This window comes from Somniosus microcephalus, chromosome 23 (assembly GCF_052327205.1).
Source record: "Somniosus microcephalus isolate GS21.2 chromosome 23, FLI_Smic_1.0, whole genome shotgun sequence".
In the NCBI taxonomy this organism is placed as follows: domain Eukaryota; kingdom Metazoa; phylum Chordata; class Chondrichthyes; order Squaliformes; family Somniosidae; genus Somniosus; species Somniosus microcephalus.
The window spans coordinates 65631291-65649243 of NC_141009.1; positions in this window are offsets into that span (position 1 = coordinate 65631291).

Below are 17953 nucleotides of genomic sequence, written 5' to 3' on the forward strand. Positions count from 1 at the left end.
TGTGATCTCCCGGGAGAGGCGAAAAACCAGATAAAGACCCAATGGCCAATTTGGGAGAAAAAAATCTGGGAAATTCCTCTCCGACCCATCTAGGCGATCGAAATTCTTCCAGGAGATCACTCTGTCCCTATATTTTCTACAGTACTTACCTTCTGTAAAGGCGATCTCCACCCCAGCCAGGAACAGGAATAAAACCATCCCTGAAATCTAACACAGAATTAGAACACAGTAGGAGTAGGAGCAGAACAAGGCTACACGGCCCCTGGGCCCACTCCGCTACCCACAGGGCCATGACCATTCCGAACCTAGACTCATGTCCAATTTCCTGCCCGCTCCCCGTAACCCTTAATTCCCTTTACTTCTAGGAAACTATCTATTTCTGTTTTAAATTTATTTAATGATGTAGCTTCCACAGCTTTCTGGGGCAGCAAATTCCACAAACCTACCACCCTCTGAGTGAAGAAGTTTCTCCTCATCTCAGTTTTGAATGAGCAGCCCCTTATTTTAAGATTATGCCCCCTAGTTCTAGTTTCACCCATCATTGGGAACATCCTCACCGCATCCACCCGATCAAGCCCCTTCACAATCTTATATGTTTCAATAAGATCGCCTCTCATTCTTCTGAACTCCAATGAGTAGAGTCCCAATCTACTCAACCTCTCCTCATATGTCCATCCCCTCATCCCCGGGATTAACCGAGTGAACCTTCTTTGTACTGACTCGAGAGCAAGTATGTCTTTTCTTAAGTATGGACACCAAAACTGTATGCAGTATTCCAGGTGCGGTCTCACCAATACCTTGTACAACTGCAGCAATACCTCCCTGTTTTTATATTCCATCCCCCTAGCAATAAAAGCCAACATTCCATTGGCCTTCTTAATCACTTGCTGCACCTGCATACTAACTTTTTGGGTTTCGTGCACCAGGACCCCCAGATCCCTTTGTACTACAGTACTTTCCAGTTTCTTGCCATTAAGATAATAACTTGCTCTATGATTTTTCCTGCCAAAGTGCATAACCTCACACTTTCCAGTATTGTATTCCATCTGCCAAATCTCTGCCCACTTACTTAGCCTGTCTATATCCCTTTGCAGGTTTTTTATGTCCTCCTCACTCACTACTTTCCGTCCCATCTTTGTATCATCTGCAAACTTTGATATGTTACACTCGGTCCCCTCCTCCAAATCGTTCATATAGATTGTAAAGAGTTGGGGACCCAGCACTGACCCCTGCGGAACACCACTAGTTACTGGTTGCCAATCTGAGAAAGAACCATTTATCCCAACTCTCTGCTTTCTGTTAGAGAGCCAATCCTCCACCCACGCCAGAATATTACCCCCAATCCCGTGATTTTTTATCTTGAGCAATAATCTTTTGTGTGGCACCTTGTCAAATGCCTTCTGGAAGTCTAAATACACTACGTCCACTGGTTCCCCTTTATCCACCCTATATGTTACTTCCTCAAAAAACTCAAGCAAATTTGTCAAACATGACTTCCCCTTCATGAAACCATGCTGAGTTTGTCCTATTAAATTATGTTTATCCAAATGTCCCGTTACTGTCTCCTTAACAATGGACTCTAACATTTTACCAACCACAGATGTTAGGCTAACAGGTCTATAGTTTCCAGCCTTCTGCCTACTACCCTTTTTAAATAAGGGTGTTACATTAGCAGTTTTCCAATCTGCCGGGACCTTTGCTGAGTCCAGTGAGTTTTGGAAAATTATTACCAATGCATCCACAATCCCTACTGCTACTTCCCTCAAGACCCTAGGATGCAAGCCATCAGGTCCAGGGGATTTATCCGGCTTAAGTCCCATTATTTTACCAATTACCACTTCCTTAGTGATTTTAATCGTATTTAGTTCCTCCCCCCCTAGAACCCCCTGTTTGTCCAGTGTTGGGATATTCTTAGTGTCCTCTACTGTAAAGACTGATACAAAATAATTGTTCAGTGTTTTTGCCATCTCCATGTTTCCCACCATTAATTTCCCAGTCTCATCCTCTAAGGGACCAACATTTACTTTAGCCACCCTTTTTCTTTTTATATAACTATAGAAACTTTTACTGTCTGTTTTTATATTTTTTGCTAATTTACTTTCATAATCTATCTTCCCTTTCTTAATCAATCTTTTAGCTATTTTTTGCTGTCTTTTAAAGACTTCCCAATCTTCCATCCTCCCACTAGATTTGGCAACCTTATATGCCCTTGTTTTTAGTCGGATACTATCCTTAATTACTTTACTTAGCCACGGATGGCTATCTTTTCTTTTACACCCTTTTTTCCTCAGTGGAATATATTTTTTTTGGAAGTTGTAAAATAACTCCTTAAATGTACACCACTGGTCATGTACCGTCTTACCCTTTAATCTATTTTCCCAGTCCACTCTAATTAATTCCGCTCTCATACCTTCATAGTCTCCTTTATTCAAGCTCAGCACGCTTGTTTGAGATCCAACCTTCTCACCCTCTAATTGAATATGGAACTCAACCATGTTACGGTCACTCATTCCAAGGGGATCCTTTACTAGGACATTTTTAATTAATCCTGTCTCATTACACAGGACCAAATCTAAGGTTGCTTGCCCCCTGGTCGGTTCAGTTACATACTGCTCAAGAAACCCATCCCTAATACACTCAATGAACTCATCCTTAAGGCTGCTCTGCCCAATATGATTTGTCCAGTTAATATGATCATTAAAATCCCCCATAATTATAGCTGTTCCCTTATTACAAGCCTCAACTATTTCCTGATTAATACTCCGTCCAACAGAGTTGCAACTGTTCGGAGGCCTATAGACTACACCCACTAGTGTTTTTTTCCCCTTATTATTCCTTATCTCCACCCAAACTGTTTCACTATCCTGCTCCTTTGACCCAATATCATTTCTCTGTATTATAGTGATTCCTTCCTTTATTAACATAGCCACCCCACCTCCTCTCCCTTCCTGCCTGTCCTTCCTGATTGTCAAATAACCTGGTATGTTTAATTCCCAGTCATGGTCACCCTGCAGCCATGTTTCTGTAATGGCCACAAGATCATACCCATATGTCATTATTTGTGCCGTTAACTCATTCATTTTGTTACGAATGCTACGTGCATTCAGATAAAGAACTTTCAAATATGTTTTGTAACACTTAGTTCCTGTTTCTTCCCCTTTTAGTACTTTACCTTTTACTCCATACCTTCTGTCCCTTCCTGACACATTCTGTTTTTTAATTCCCCCACTGCTACCTAAGTCTATGACCTTCTATGTTTTCATTTCTATTATTTGCTCTCTAGAAACCTCCCCCCCACTAATTAGTTTAAAGCCCTCTCTACAGCCCTAGTTATATGATTCGCCAGGACTCCAGTCCCAGCACTGGCCAAGTGGAGTCCGTCCCAACAGAACAGCTCCCTCCTGTCCCAGTACTGGTGCCAGTGTCCTAAGAAGCAAAACCCATTTCTCCCACACCAGTCTTTGAGCCACGCATTTAACTCTTTAATTTTATTTATCCTAGCCAAATTCGGTCGTGGCTCAGGTAATAACCCAGAGATTATTACCCGTGAGGTTCTGTTTTTTGACAAATTTGACAAGAACTTATGGTAGTAGTTTACCAGCCCGAGGAACGACCTCAGTTGTGACACATTTCCCGGTGCTGGAGCCTTGACTACTGCCTCAATCTTCTCTGGGGACTTATGTAACCCCTCTTTATCGATAACGTGGCCACAATACTATTACGTCCGTGAATGATTGAGACACGGACAGCAGGTGTTGAACAAAACAGGTCTTTACTGATGGAAGTCAATAGTGAAACTGAAAACGACAGAGGCTCACTAGCGCCTTTTATACAGGGGTGGTCACTACCGGTATTGCAGTCTGAGACCAGTTATTCTCTTAAAGGTACATACACAACAATTCCTCCCCTTTTAGATAAACAGTACATAACATTCATTTAACAACTAAATGATAACTAATTACAATCACAATTACTGTTGCTAGATACATTGGTTAAGTTTAAGCAATTATAAGTTCAGTCTTTGAGGAGACTTCCTGATTCTGTCTGGATAACGCCTCTTTGGGGTATCAGGTTCTTCTGGCAATGTTGAGTCGGGATCAATGTCGTTGTTTGGTTCATCTGCTTCCAATATTATCGGTTCTGCAGTAGCTGCAATTGGAACGTCGATTTCATTACCAGGTGTATCAGATCATGGTGTGGAGTTGACGTTTTCCAGTGACTCTAGAATCTGGTCAGCATGGCGTCTTACAATGCTCTCCCCAACGTCGACGGTATACATGAGAGGTCGTTGTCGTGTACAAATCGTTCCTGGCTGCCATTTCTCAGTGCGGTAGTCCCGGGCCAAAACTGGTTGACCTATCTTAAAACTCCTGGTCGGCCTTTTATTCATATTCTGAAACTACCTGTTCTCCACATCTCTTCGGACGTTTGGCTTAACCAAATCCAAGCGGCATCATAGTCTTCGATTGAAGAACATCATGGCTGGAGTTTGGTTGGTAACCGCATGTGTCGCATTCCGGTAGGCAAACAAGAAGTTGTCCACCTTGTGTTGTAGGGGTATATCTTCATTACACATTGACTTGATAGCCTTCTTGAATGTTTGGACAAACCTCTCGGCCAATCCATTAGTGGCTGGATGATATGGGGCAGATGTGTAATGCTTAACGCCATTGTTCTTTAAGTACCTCCGGAACTCTTCAGACACAAACTGTGGTCCATTGTCAGAACAAATCTGTTCAGGCAGCCCATTCCTGGCGAATATGGTTCCTAAAACTGTGATAGTTTTTTCCGTGGTGGTTGAGGACATTTTTATTACCTCTGGCCACTTTGAATGTGCATCCACCGCAATTAAAAACATCGAGTCCATAAATGGACCAGCAAAATCAATGGGCACCCTTTGCCATGGAGATGAGGGCCACTCCCATGGATGCAGAGGAGTTTGTGGTGGGCCGTTTTGGACCTTCTGGCATCCTGCACAGCTCTTGGTCATCTCTTCGATTTCTCTATCGATTCCCGGCCACCACACAAATGCTCTGGCTAAGTTCTTCATTTTTACCCCACCCAGATGACCCTCATGAAGCTCATTGAGCACTCTATCTGTCAACTTAGGTGGAATTACTACTCTGGATCCACACATCAAGGTTCCTCTGCACACTGACAGCTGTTCTCTTCTCGGCGAGATTGCTGGCAGCAGTGGTTCGCCATGTGCTGGCCATCCCTTCACCGTTAAATCATAGACCCGTGATAGTGTCGGGTCATTCCGTGTTTCCTTTTCTATGTTTGCATTCGTCACAGGGAGACATTCGACTATGGTCGAGTGGAATAACTCCATTGGATCCACTGCAAGGTCGTCTTCTTCCATCATCGGCAACGGTAGGCGTGACAATCCATCAGCATTTCCATGCTGTTTAGTTCCTTTGTACTCGATGTCATATTGGTGTGCCCCTAGGAAAAGGGACCATCTCTGCAGCCGTTGTGCTGTCATTATCGGTACGCTCTTCTGAGGGTTGAAAATGGAGACAAGAGGTTGATGATCGGTTATTAGAGTAAATTTTTGACCGTGCAGGTAGTGATTGAACTTCTTCACCCCCCACACTAGGCTGAGGGCCTCTCTGTCAATCTGGGCGTAGTTACGCTCGGCAGAAGTTAACGAGCGTGACGCAAAAGCTATCGGCCTCTCTAAACCATCAAGGAATTTATGTGACAGTACCGCCCCAATGCCGTAGGGAGACGCATCACACGCCAGTCTGATCGGCAGTGCTGGGTTGTAGTGAGCCAATACTTCCCTTGAAGTGATTAAGTCCTTACTCTTCTGAAAGGCCCGCTTACAATCATCGCTCCATTTCCATGCTACCCCCGTTTGTAGCAGGGCGTTCAGTGGGTGCAGAATTGTCGACAAATTCGGCAAAAACTTATGGTAGTAATTCACCAATCCGAGGAATGACCTCAGTTGCGACACATTTTCAGGCACTGGGGCCTTAACAACCGCTTCAATTTTGTCAGGGGACTTATGTAACCCCTCTTCATCAATCACGCAGCCACAATACGATATCTGTTTCTTTAAAAATTCGCACTTGGGGCGGTTGTCTCGCAGCCCATGTTCCCGTAGTCTAGTGAGCACCTGTTCTAGATTGTTAAGGTGTTCACTGTCATCTTCACCTGTCACAAGGATGTCGTCCAAGTAACACTGAACCCCCGGAATCCCTTGCAGGACTTGTTCCCTCGCTCTTTGCCATATCGCCGGAGCCGATGCTATTCCGAATACAAATCGATGATACTGGTAAAGACCTTTGTGAGTGTTTATCGTGAGATACTTCCTAGAGGACTCTTCAACCTCCATCTGCAAATATGCTTGTGCTAGGTCAATTTTTGTAAAACGCTTCCCTCCAGACAGTGAGGCGAAGATGTCTTCTATCCTTGGAAGAGGATATTGTACTGTGTGAAGGAATGGGTTCACCGTCACCTTGAAATCCCCACAGATGCGAATCTTCTTTGGCTCCCCGGACTTATTGCTTAACATTTTCTTCATGACAGGAATGATGGGTGTCGCCCACTCGCTCCAGTCGACCTTAGACAACACGCCTGCCTTCTCCAGATTCTCCAGCTCTGCCTCGACGGCTGGGTGAATTGCATATGGTACCGGTCTTGCTTTGAAAAACTTGGGAACTGCATTTTCTTCTATTTTTATCGAGGCGGTTACACCTTTAAGCGTGCCCAGTTCTTGTTGAAATACCTCTTTGGCGTTAGCTAAGATTGTTGACAATTGTCCAGGAGTGACGTCTTCATCTTTTTACCGTCCACCGTCATTGCATGAATGGAGTGCCAATCTAAGTTTATCTTCCTGATCCATTCCCGTCCCAATAACGGTGGTCCACCATTTGGCAGTATGTAGAGATACAATTTCCGTATTTTCTTGACGTTGTATTCAACAGGCACCCTTATTTTTCCTCTGGGGTATACTTTTTACCCCGTATACGTCGTCAAGACGATGGATGTCTCTCTCAAGGGTATGTGTGAAAATAGCCACTCGTAGTCTCATCGATTCATGATGGTTAGCGCTGATCCTGTATCCAATTCCATTTTAACTTGGGACCCTGCTATCATGAGGGTGACCCAAATGGTTCGGTGATCCTCTTTTGCGATTACATTGTGAAGTTTGAGACAGCTTAGTCTCCTGTTCCCGGATTCACTATCGCTCATCTGGTCTTCAGAACTACTGTCCGTCATCTTTTGTACTTTCTTGTACGGTTCCTTAGTAGCCTTTTTGTTGTCGCTGGTCTTCTTCCCAGACCTGCAAACTCGTGCAATGTGTCCCATCTTCCCGCATAGCCTGCATATTTTGTCTTTGGACCAGCAGTCCTTCTGGTCATGGTTAGTTCTGCCGCAGCGACAACATTTTGCAAATCCCCGTGTCATTTCGTGGGTGCCGTATTCCTGTGGTTTTTGTTGAATTTCTGCAGCTCCCCTGGCTGCTGCTTCATCTGATACTGCCACGCTGAAAGCCTTATCTAGCGTCAGCTCTTTCTGAGAGTAACTTCTTCTGTGTTCCTTCACTCAGGAGTCCACAGACAAATTTGTCCCGTAGGGTATCTGCCAGTCCTGCTCCGAACTGGCAGTGCTTTGATAGCTTGCGTAGTTCCGCAACGTACTCAGCATTGCTTTCATTTTTATGCTGAGTTCTCCTGTGGAATTTAAATCTTTCTGCTATCAACAGCGGTGCAGGGTTTAGGTGTTACTGTAGGACAGCAACAATTGCGTTAAAACTCTTCACCTTCGGTTTGGCTGGAGTAATCAGGTCCCGCAATAAGCCGTACGTTCTAGCACCCATTAAGTTTAGCAATATCGATGCCTTTTTCTCCTCCGCTATTTCATTTGCCTCGAAATATACCTCGACTCTTTCCACATATGTGGTCCAGTCCTCTATTGTATTATCAAAAGCAGTGATATAGCCAGTCTTCGGCATCTTGCAAACCTAAAATGGCGCCTCGCGCGCTTTGCCTTCTTCCCCGATTTAACAAAATGGTGCCTCCCACGCTTTGCCTTCTTCCCCGCTGCTTAAGATGGCGCCTCCCGCGCTTTGCCTTCTTCCCCGCTGTTGTTAGCGCTGCTTTCCGCGGTTCCCGTTGCAACCTGCAGCTCCTCGTGGTTTCTTGCGCGTTTAATATTTCTTTTTTTATTATTTTTCCATTGTGGAACAACCCTGTTGGACTCTTGCCTCCCTCTTCGCGGGTCTATACGCAGCCCGGCTTCATAGCACCGGCCGCGCCCTGTGTGCTCCACCCTCTCTCTCTCTTCTTCCCGACAACGCTGCTCGGCCCCGTTGCAAACCACCCGCTCGAGTTCGCGACCGCCGCAGCCCAGGAAGGATCAGTGTACTACCTGCCACCAGCCCGATTAGCTGAAGCACCATCGACAGGAACCAGGCCCCGCTTCCGACAGCTTCTCCAGCAATCTTCAACTCCGCTAACACAGGGGCGGATGCCCACGGTCGACGCCCGTTTCTACTGCCTCTTACTTTCTATTCTTTCTGGCCTCGACCTCTGCTCACTTCGCTGTAGGAATGGATCCCAGGAGGTGGTGCAGACTGTAGGTAGGTTCGTATCTGCTCATCGCCAGTATTACGTCCGTGAATGATTGAGACACGGACAGCAGGAGTTGAACAAAACAGGTCTTTACTGATGGAAGTCAATAGTGAAACTGAAAACAACAGAGGCTCACTAGTGCCTTTTATACAGGGGTGGTCACTGCCGGTACCGCAGTCTGAGACCAGTTATTCTCTTAAAGGTACATACACAACAAATACGAGATCTGTTTTCTAAAAAACTCACATTTGGGGCAGTTAGCTCGGAGCACATATTCCTGCAATCTAGTGAGCACCTGCTCCAGGTTGGCAAGGTGATCACTGTCATTTTCGCCCGTGACCAGGATGTCGTCCAAATAACACTTGTTCCCTGGGATCCCTTGCAGGACTTGTTCCATTGCCCTCTGCCAAATAGCCGGAGCTGATGCTACCCCGAATACCAGCCGGTTGTATTGGTAGAGACCTTTATGGGTGTTGATTGTCAGGTGTTTTGTTGATGCTTCTTCTACCTCCATTTGCAGATACGCCTGGGCCAGATCAATCTTAGTGAAGCGTTTCCCTCCAGATAGCTAGGCAAAAATGTCTTCAATCTGCAGATGTGGATATTGTACTGTGTGAAGGACCAGGTTCACTGTTACCTTAAAGTCCCCACAGATGCGAACCTTCCTTGGTTCCCCAGGCGTGCGGCTCAATGACTTTTTCATCACAGGGACGATGGGTGTAGCCCACTCGCTCCAGTCTACCTTGGACAGTACACCTGAATGTTCCAGACTCTCCAGCTCTGCTTTGATGGCTGGGCGGATCGCATAAGGTCTGGCCTTAAAAAATTTTGGGCTTGCGTTTTCTTCAATTTTAATCATCGCTGTCATGCCTTTTAGTGTTCCGAGTCCTTGCTGGAACACTTATTTCGCGTCAGTTAGGATTATTGACAGTCGCCCAGGTGTGACGTCGTCATCCTTTTTGTCAGCCACAGTCACTTCCTGTATGGAATGCCAATCCAGTTGTATTTTCTGGATCCATTCACATCCCAGTAATGGTGGTCCTCCATCTTGCAATACATACAGGGCTAGTTTTGGTGTTTCCTTACCGTTATATATAACGGTCACCCTTATTTTTCCTTTGGGGTAGACTTTTTGCTCTGTGTACGTCTTCAAAATAATTTTTGTGTCTCTTAAGGGTATGTGTGAGAATAGCCGCTCATAGTCCCGTCGGTTTATGACTGTTAGGGCTGATCCTTTGTCCAATTCCATCTTTATCTAGACTCCTGCTAACTTGAGAGTGACCAAAATGGTTCGGTGATCCTCCGTTGTGATCACATTATGTAGTTTCAGACAACTCAGTTCCCTGCTTTCGGAGTCGTTATCACTCTTTTGTTCACCTGAACTATTCTCCGTCATCTTATGTACCTTCTTGTACTTTCCTTTGGTAGGTTTCTTATTGCTGGTTTTCTTTCCCGACCTGCAGACTCATGCTATGTGCCCTACTTTTCCACACTGTCTGCACACTTTGTCTTTGAACCAGCAATCATTCTGGTCGTGTGTTGTTCTGCCGCAGCGATAGCACTTCTCTGTTCCATATGACATTTCGTTTGTGCCATATTCTTGCGGTCTCTGTTGTATCTCTGCAGAGCCCCGTGCTGCTGCTTCATATGATACCGCAATGCTGAAAGCCTTTTCCAGCGTAAGGTCCTTTTCAGATAAAAGCCGTTTCTGAGTTCCTTCACTTTGAAGCCCACACACAAACTTGTCCCTTAAGTTATCTGCCAGTCCCACTCCAAACTGGCAGTGTTTCGATAGTTTGCGCAGTTCTGTTAAATAATCAGCATTGCTTTCATCCTTATGCTGGTTCCGTTTGTGAAACTTGAATCTTTCTGCTATCAGCAGCGGTGTGGGGTTTAAATGTTCCTTTAGTATCGTTACTATGTCTTCAAAACTCTTTTCCATTGGCTTCGTTGGGGTTACTAGATTTCGTAATATACCATACGTCTTTGCACCCATTAAATTTAAAAATACCGACGCTTTCTTGTCATCTGACACCTCATTTGCCTTGCAGTACACCTCTATTCATTCGACATATGTAGTCCAATCTTCGACTTCATTGTCAAATGCGGTGATACAAATAACTACACATGGGTATGATCTGGTGGCCATTACGGAAACATGGCTGCAAGATAATCATGACTGGGAACTAAACATACAAGGGTATTTGATAATTAGGAAGGACAGACAGGAAGGAAAGGGAGGTGGGGTTGCTATGTTAATCAAGGATGGAATCACTGCAATAGTCAGAAATGATATTGGGTCAAAGGATCAGGATAGTGAAATAGTTTGGGTGGAGATGAGGAAAAAGAAGGGGAAAAAGTCACTAGTGGGCATAGTCTATAGGCCTCCTAACATTTGCAAATCTGTTGGTCGGAGTATAAATCAGGAAATAGTTGGGGCTTGTAATAAGGGAACAGCTATAATCATGGGGGATTTTAACTTTCATATTGACTGGAATAATCAAATTGGGCATGGCAGCCTTGAGGAAGAGTTCATAGAGTGTATTAGGGCCGGGTTCCTTGAGCAGTATGTAACTGAACCAAACAGGGGGCAGGCAATCTTAGATCTGGTCCTGTGTAATGAAACAGGATTAATAAAAAATGTCCTAGTAAAGGATCCCCTTGGAATGAGTGACCATAATATGGTTGAATTCCAAATTCAGTTTGAGGGTGAGATAGTTGGATCTCAAACCAGCATACTGAGCTTAAATAAAGGAGACTATGAAGGTATGAGAGTAGAATTGACTAAAGTGGACTGGGAAAACAGATTAAAGTGTAAGACGGTACAAGAGCAGTGGTATACATTCAAGGAGATATTTCACATCTTTCAAGATAAATATATTCCACTGAGGAAAAAGGGGAGTAAAAGAAAAGACAGCCATCCGTGGCTTAGTAAAGTAATAAAGGATAGTATCCAACTGAAAACAAGGGCATATAAAGTAGCCAAATCTAGTGGGAGGATAGAAGATTGGGAGGCATTTAAAAGCCAGCAAACAATAATTAAAAGATGAATTAAGAAAGGGAAGATAGATTATGAAAGTAAACTAGCAAAAGATATCAAAACAGATAGCAAGAGTTTCTACAGCTATATAAAAAGAAAAAGGTTGGCTAAAGTGAGCGTTGGTCCCTTAGAGGATGGGATCAGGAATCTAGTGGTGGGGAACATGGAGGTGGCAAAGACGCTGAACAAATATTTTGTATCAGTCTTTACAGTAGAGGACACTAAAAATATCCCAACACTGGACAAACAGGGGGCAGTGGGGAGGCGGGGGGGGGGAAGAGCTAAAGACGATTAAAATCACTAAGGAGATGGTATTCAGTAAAATAATGGGACTTAAGGTGGATAAATCCCCCGGACCTGATGGCCTACATCCTAGGGTCTTGATAGAAGTGGTGGTAGGGATTGTGGATGCATTGGTGATTATTTTCCAGAACTCCCTGGACTCAGGAAAGGTCCCGGCAGATTGGAAAACTGTGAATGTAAAACCCTTATTTAAGAAGGGAAGTAGACAAAAAGCTGGAAACTATAGACCAGTTAGCCTAACATCTGTGGTTGGCAAAATGTTGGAGTCCATTATTGAGGAAACAGTAACAGAGCATTTGGATAAACATAATTTAATAGGACAGAGTCAGCATGGTTTTATGAAGGGGAAGTCATGTTTGACAAATTTGTTCGAATTCTTTGAGGATGTAACATACAGGGTGGATAAAGGGGAACCAGTGGATGTAGTGTATTTGGACTTCCAAAAGGCATTTGACAAGGTTCCACACAAAAGATTACTGATCAAGATAAGAAATCACGGGATTGGTGGTAATATACTGGCATGGGTGGAAGATTGGCTATCTAACAGAAAACAAAGAGTTGGGATAAATGGTTCATTCTCGGGCTGGCAATCAGTAACTAGTGGTGTTCCAAAGGGGTCAGTGCAGGGACCCCAACTCTTTATAGTAATTAGTGGGATTGATTGATTTAATTTAAACTCAATTAATTAAAGGGTAAGTCATGGCAGGAAACCCGGGCCCCTTGATCTGCTCCTCCTGCGAGATGTGGGAACTCAGGGACACTTCCTGTGTCCCTGAAAACTACATGTGCAGGAAGTGCACCCAGCTGCAGCTACTGACAGACCGCATTGCGGCGCTTGAGCTGCGATTGGATGCACACTGGAGCATTCACGATGCTCGGGACATCTTGAATAGCACATTTAGGGAGTTGGACACACCACAGTTGAGGTTGGACAGGAAGAAAGGGAACGGGTGACCAATAGGCAGAGTACTAGGCGCAGTCAGGTAGTGCAGGGTTCCCCTGTGGCCATCCCCCTCTCCAACAGATATACCACTTTGAGTACTGTTGGGGGGGATGGCTTATCAGAGGAAGGCAGCAGCAGCCAACTTCCTGGCACCAGGGGTGGCTCTGCTGCACAGAATGGAAGGAAAAAGTGTGGTTGAGCTATAGTAATAGGGGATTCAATTGTAAGGGGACTAGATAGGCATTTCTGCGGCCGCAAACGAGACTCCAGGATGGTGTGTTGCCTCCCTGGTGCAAGGGTCAAGGATGTCTCCGAGCGGCTGCAGAACAGCTTGGAAGGGGAGGGTGAACAGCCAGTTGTCGTGGTGCATATAGGTACCAACGATATAGGTAAAAAGCGGGATGAGGTCCTAAAAGCGGAATATAGGGAGTTAGGAGGTAAATATAAAAAAAAGGACCTCAAAGGTAGTAATCTCAGGATTGCTACCAGTGCCACTTGCTAGTCAGAGTACAAATAGATGGATACTTCAGATGAATACGTGGCTAGAGGAATGGAGCCAGGGGGAGGGATTCAAGTTCCTGGGACATTGGAACCGGTTCTGGGGGAGGTGGGACCAGTTCAAACCGGACGGTCTGCACCTGGGCAGGGCTGGAACCGATGTCCTAGGGGGAGTGTTTGCTAGTGCTGTGGGGGAGGGTTTAAACTAAAATGGAAGGGGGTTGGGAACCTGAACAGGGAGACAGAGGAAAGGAAAACAAGGATAAAAGCAAAAGATAGGAAGGAGAAAAACAAAAGTGGCAGTCAGAGAAATCAATGGTTTAAATCAAATGTGGCCACAGTAAATAATAATTATAATGGGTCTAAGAGCATTAAAAAAACAAGCCTGAAGGCTTTGTGTCTTAATGCGAGGAGCATTTGCAATAAGGTGGATGAATTGGCTGCGCAAATAGAGGTAAACGAATATGATTTGATTGGGATTACGGAAACGTGGCTCAAGGACGGCCAAGACTGGGAACTCAACATCCAGGGGTATTCGATATTCAGGAAAGATAGGCAAAAAGGAAAGGGAGATGGAGTAGCATTACTGGTTAAAGAAGGGATTAACACAATTGTAATGAAGGAGATTAGCTCTGATGAGGTGGAATCTGTATGGGTAGAATTGAGAAATACTAAGGGGAAAAAAACATTAGTGGGAGTGGTATATAGACCTCCAAACAGTAAGGCGGAGGTTGGGGATGGCATTAAAAGGGAAATTAAAGAAGCGTGCAATAAGGGCACAGCAGTCATCATGGGTGACTTTAATCTACATATAGATTGGGCTAACCAAATTAGTAACAATACTGTGGAGGAGGAATTCCTGGGGTGTTTACGGGATGGTTTCCTGGACTAATATGTCGAGGAACCAACCAGAGATCAGGCCATCTTAGACTGGGTATTATGTAATGAGAAAGGATTAATTAGCAATCTTGTTGTACGAGGCCCCTTGGGTCAGTGCGATCATAATATGACCGCATTCTTAATTAAGATGGAGAATGAAGTAGTTGACTCAGAAACTAGGGTCCTCAATTTAAATAAAGGAAACTACGATGGTCTGAGGAGCGAGTTGGGTAGGATTGATTGGGGAATGGCACTCAAAGGGTTGACGGAGGATAGGCAATGGCAAACATTCAAAGGCCGAATGGAAGAACTACAGAAGTTGTTCATTCCAGTATGGCATAAAAATAAAACAAAAAAGGTGACTTAACCATGGCTAACAAGGGAAATTAGGGATAGCATAAGATCTAAGGAGAGGACATACAAATTGGCCAGAAAAAGCAATAATGCTGAGGATTGGGAGCAGTTTAGGATTCAACAAAGGAGGACAAAGGGATTAATTAAGAAAGGGAAAATAGAATATGAGAGTAAGCTTTCAGGGAACATAAAAACTGACTGTAAAAGCTTTTATAGATATGTAAAGAGGAAAAGATTGGTGAAGTCAAGCATAGGTCCCTTGCAGTCAGAATCGGGGGAATTTATAATGGGGAGCAAAGAAATGGCAGACCAACTAAATACATATTTTGGTTCTGTCTTCACAAAGGAGGACATAAATAAACTCCCAGAAATACCGCGGAACATAGGGTCTGATGAAAGGGTGGAACTGAAAGATATCAGTATTTGTAGGGAAATGGTGTTAGGAAAATTGATGGGACTGAAGGCCGATAAATCCCCAGGGCCTGATAACCTACATCCCAGGGTAATTAAGGAAGTGGCCCTAGAAATAGTAGATGCATTGCTGGTCATCTTCCAGAACTCAATGGACTCTGGAACAGTACCCATGGATTGGAGGGTAGCTAATGTTACCCCACTATTCAAAAATGGTTGCAGAGAAAAAGCGGGGAATTATAGACCGGTAAGCCTGACATCGGTAGTGGGGAAAATGCTAGAGTCCATTATAAAAGAAGTAATAGCAGAGCACTTGGAAAGCAGTGAGAGGATCGGACAAAGTCAACATAGATTTACAAAAGGTAAATCATGCTTGACTAATCTACGAGAATTTTTTGAGGATGTAACTGGTAAAATAGATAAGGGAGAACCAGTGGATGTGGTGTACTTCGAATTTCAGAAGGCTTTCGATAAGGTCCCTCATAAGAGGTTAGCGTGCAAAATTAAGGCACATGGGATTGGGGGCAAGGTATTGACTTGGATAGAGAACTGGTTGGCGGACAGAAAGCAAAGAGTTGGAATAAATGGGTCGTTTTCTGAGTGGCAGGCAGTGACTAGTGGGGCACCGCAAGGATCGGTCCTAGGACCCCAGCTGTTCACAATATATATTAATGATCTGGACGAGGGAATTGGATGTAATATCTCCAAATTTGCAGATGACACAAAGCTGGGTGGGAGGGTATGCTGTGAGGAGGATGTCGTGAAACTCCAGTATGATTTGGACAGATTGGGTGATTGGGCAGAAACATGGCAAATGCACTATAATATGGATAAATGTGAGGTTATCCACTTTGGTGGCAAAAACAGGAAGGCAGATTATTATTTGAATGGCAATAGATTGGGAGAAGGGGAAGTGCAAAGAGACCTGGGTGTTCTTGTGCACCAGTCGCTGAAGGTAAGCATGCAGGTGCAGCAGGCGGTTAAGAAGGCAAATGGTATGTTGGCCTTCGTAGCAAGAGGGTTCGAGACCAGTTCGGGGGAGGAGCAGCAGAGGCGAGGTGGTGAGAAGCCCGGCTTAAAAACCGGCGCAAGCAGCGAGGCCCGACCAGTTCGGGGGAGGAGCAGCAGAGGCGAGGTGGTGAGAAGCCCGGCTTAAAAACCGGCGCAAGCAGCGAGGCCCGACCAGTTCGGGGGAGGAGCAGCAGAGGCGAGGTGGTGAGAAGCCCGGCTTAAAAACCGGCGCAAGCAGCGAGGCCCGACCAGTTCGGGGGAGGAGCAGCAGAGGCGAGTTGGTGAGAAGCCCGGCTTAAAAACCGGCGCAAGCAGCGAGGCCCGACCAGTTCGGGGGAGGAGCAGCAGAGGCCCGAGACCAAATCAACAGCAGAGGAGGGAGGTAAAAAGAAATCAGAGTGTGACGTCACCAGGGAGCAGGTAAGTGATTGGTTGGTGAGTATTTCTCTTTTTTAAACTCGAACTCTGTAGTTTATAGTTACCGGGGTCTTTTCTGGTGTAGCAGGTACTGTTGGTAGACTATACAAGCGCCTTAGAGATATCTTTAATTGGTGATAGTAAATTAATTTAAATTAATTAAGGGGTAAGTCATGCCAGGAGAGCCCAGCCCCGTGATGTGCTCCGCCTGCTCTATGTGGGAATTCAGGGACACTGCCCCTGGTGACTACGTGTGCAGGAAATGCATCCATCTGCAGCTATTAGCAGACCGCATTGAGGAGCTGGAGCTGCGGGTGGATGGGTTGTGGAGCATTCACGAGTCTGAGAAAGTCGTGGATAGCACGTTTAGTGAGTTGGTCACACCGCAGGGAAGGGCTACACAGGAAGAAAGGAAAGGGGTGACCATCAGGCGGAGCAATAGAAGTAGGCAGGTAGTGCAGAAAACCCCTGTGACCATTCGCTTTTCATGACAGTCCCATAGCTGCTGGATGAGGGCTGGCCATTAGAGCTTTCAGACTCGTTTGGCCATAAAGTGAGGTGCACATGCAGGGATGAGGAGGATTCTGGAAAGGGTACTCACCCTGACAACCCGAGTGAGGACGTTGAATTTTTTCCGGCACTGGGTTGGTGTCCTGCCAACCACGCTGTTGGACATGACCTTGTTTGCCACATCCCTCCATGCTTTCCGATATTCGGTGGGCAGCGGCTTCCTGCCACCCTCAGGGAAGAGGATATGGCGCCTGCGGTCCACTGCACCAACCAGCAGCCTCAGGTCACCCTCGCCAAAGCGCTGCACTCTCTCCCTGGCCTTCTCCATTCTCCTGGGCATGGAGCTGTTCCAGAAGCAGTGTTCAGGCCTTGCCTTAGGGCTGCAGCGTGCAGGGCGTGGCAGCCAAGCAATTCCACCCTCCCCCTTTAAGTGCTGACCGGCGCCTGACTGTCTGCCCTCAATGAGCAACTCGCCGCACCTGCGCTGCACCCGCCCTCGGTGTTTGCGCCCTGGATCGCCGGCTTAGCGCCTAATGATAGTCGTGCATCGCCTGCTTTAGCGCAGCAGCAACCTCTTGGGGCAATGCAACTGAATATCGGCGAAGGTGGTGCTAAGTTGCGCCGGGCACAAAAGTTAGCGAACGCCATGCTGTAGCGCCCCAAATGTGGCTATACTGAATTTCTAGGTCTTGGTGTCTAAATTCTATTAGTGCTGCCTCCTTAAGAGGGACACTTGTGGAGCTGACTCTTCTTATTACTGGCAATTGTCAATTTAAAGTCAACTACAATTTCCACACTTTTGTACTCTATACCTCTATTTATGAAGCCCAGAATCCCGTAAGCCTTTTTAACTGCTTTCTCAACCTGTCCTTCCACCTTCAACGATTTGTGCACACATACCCCCACGTCTCTCTGTTCCTGCACCCCCTTCAGGATTGTACCAGTTAGTTTATATGTCCTCTCCTCATTCTTTCTAACAAAATGTATCACTTCACACTCTTCTGC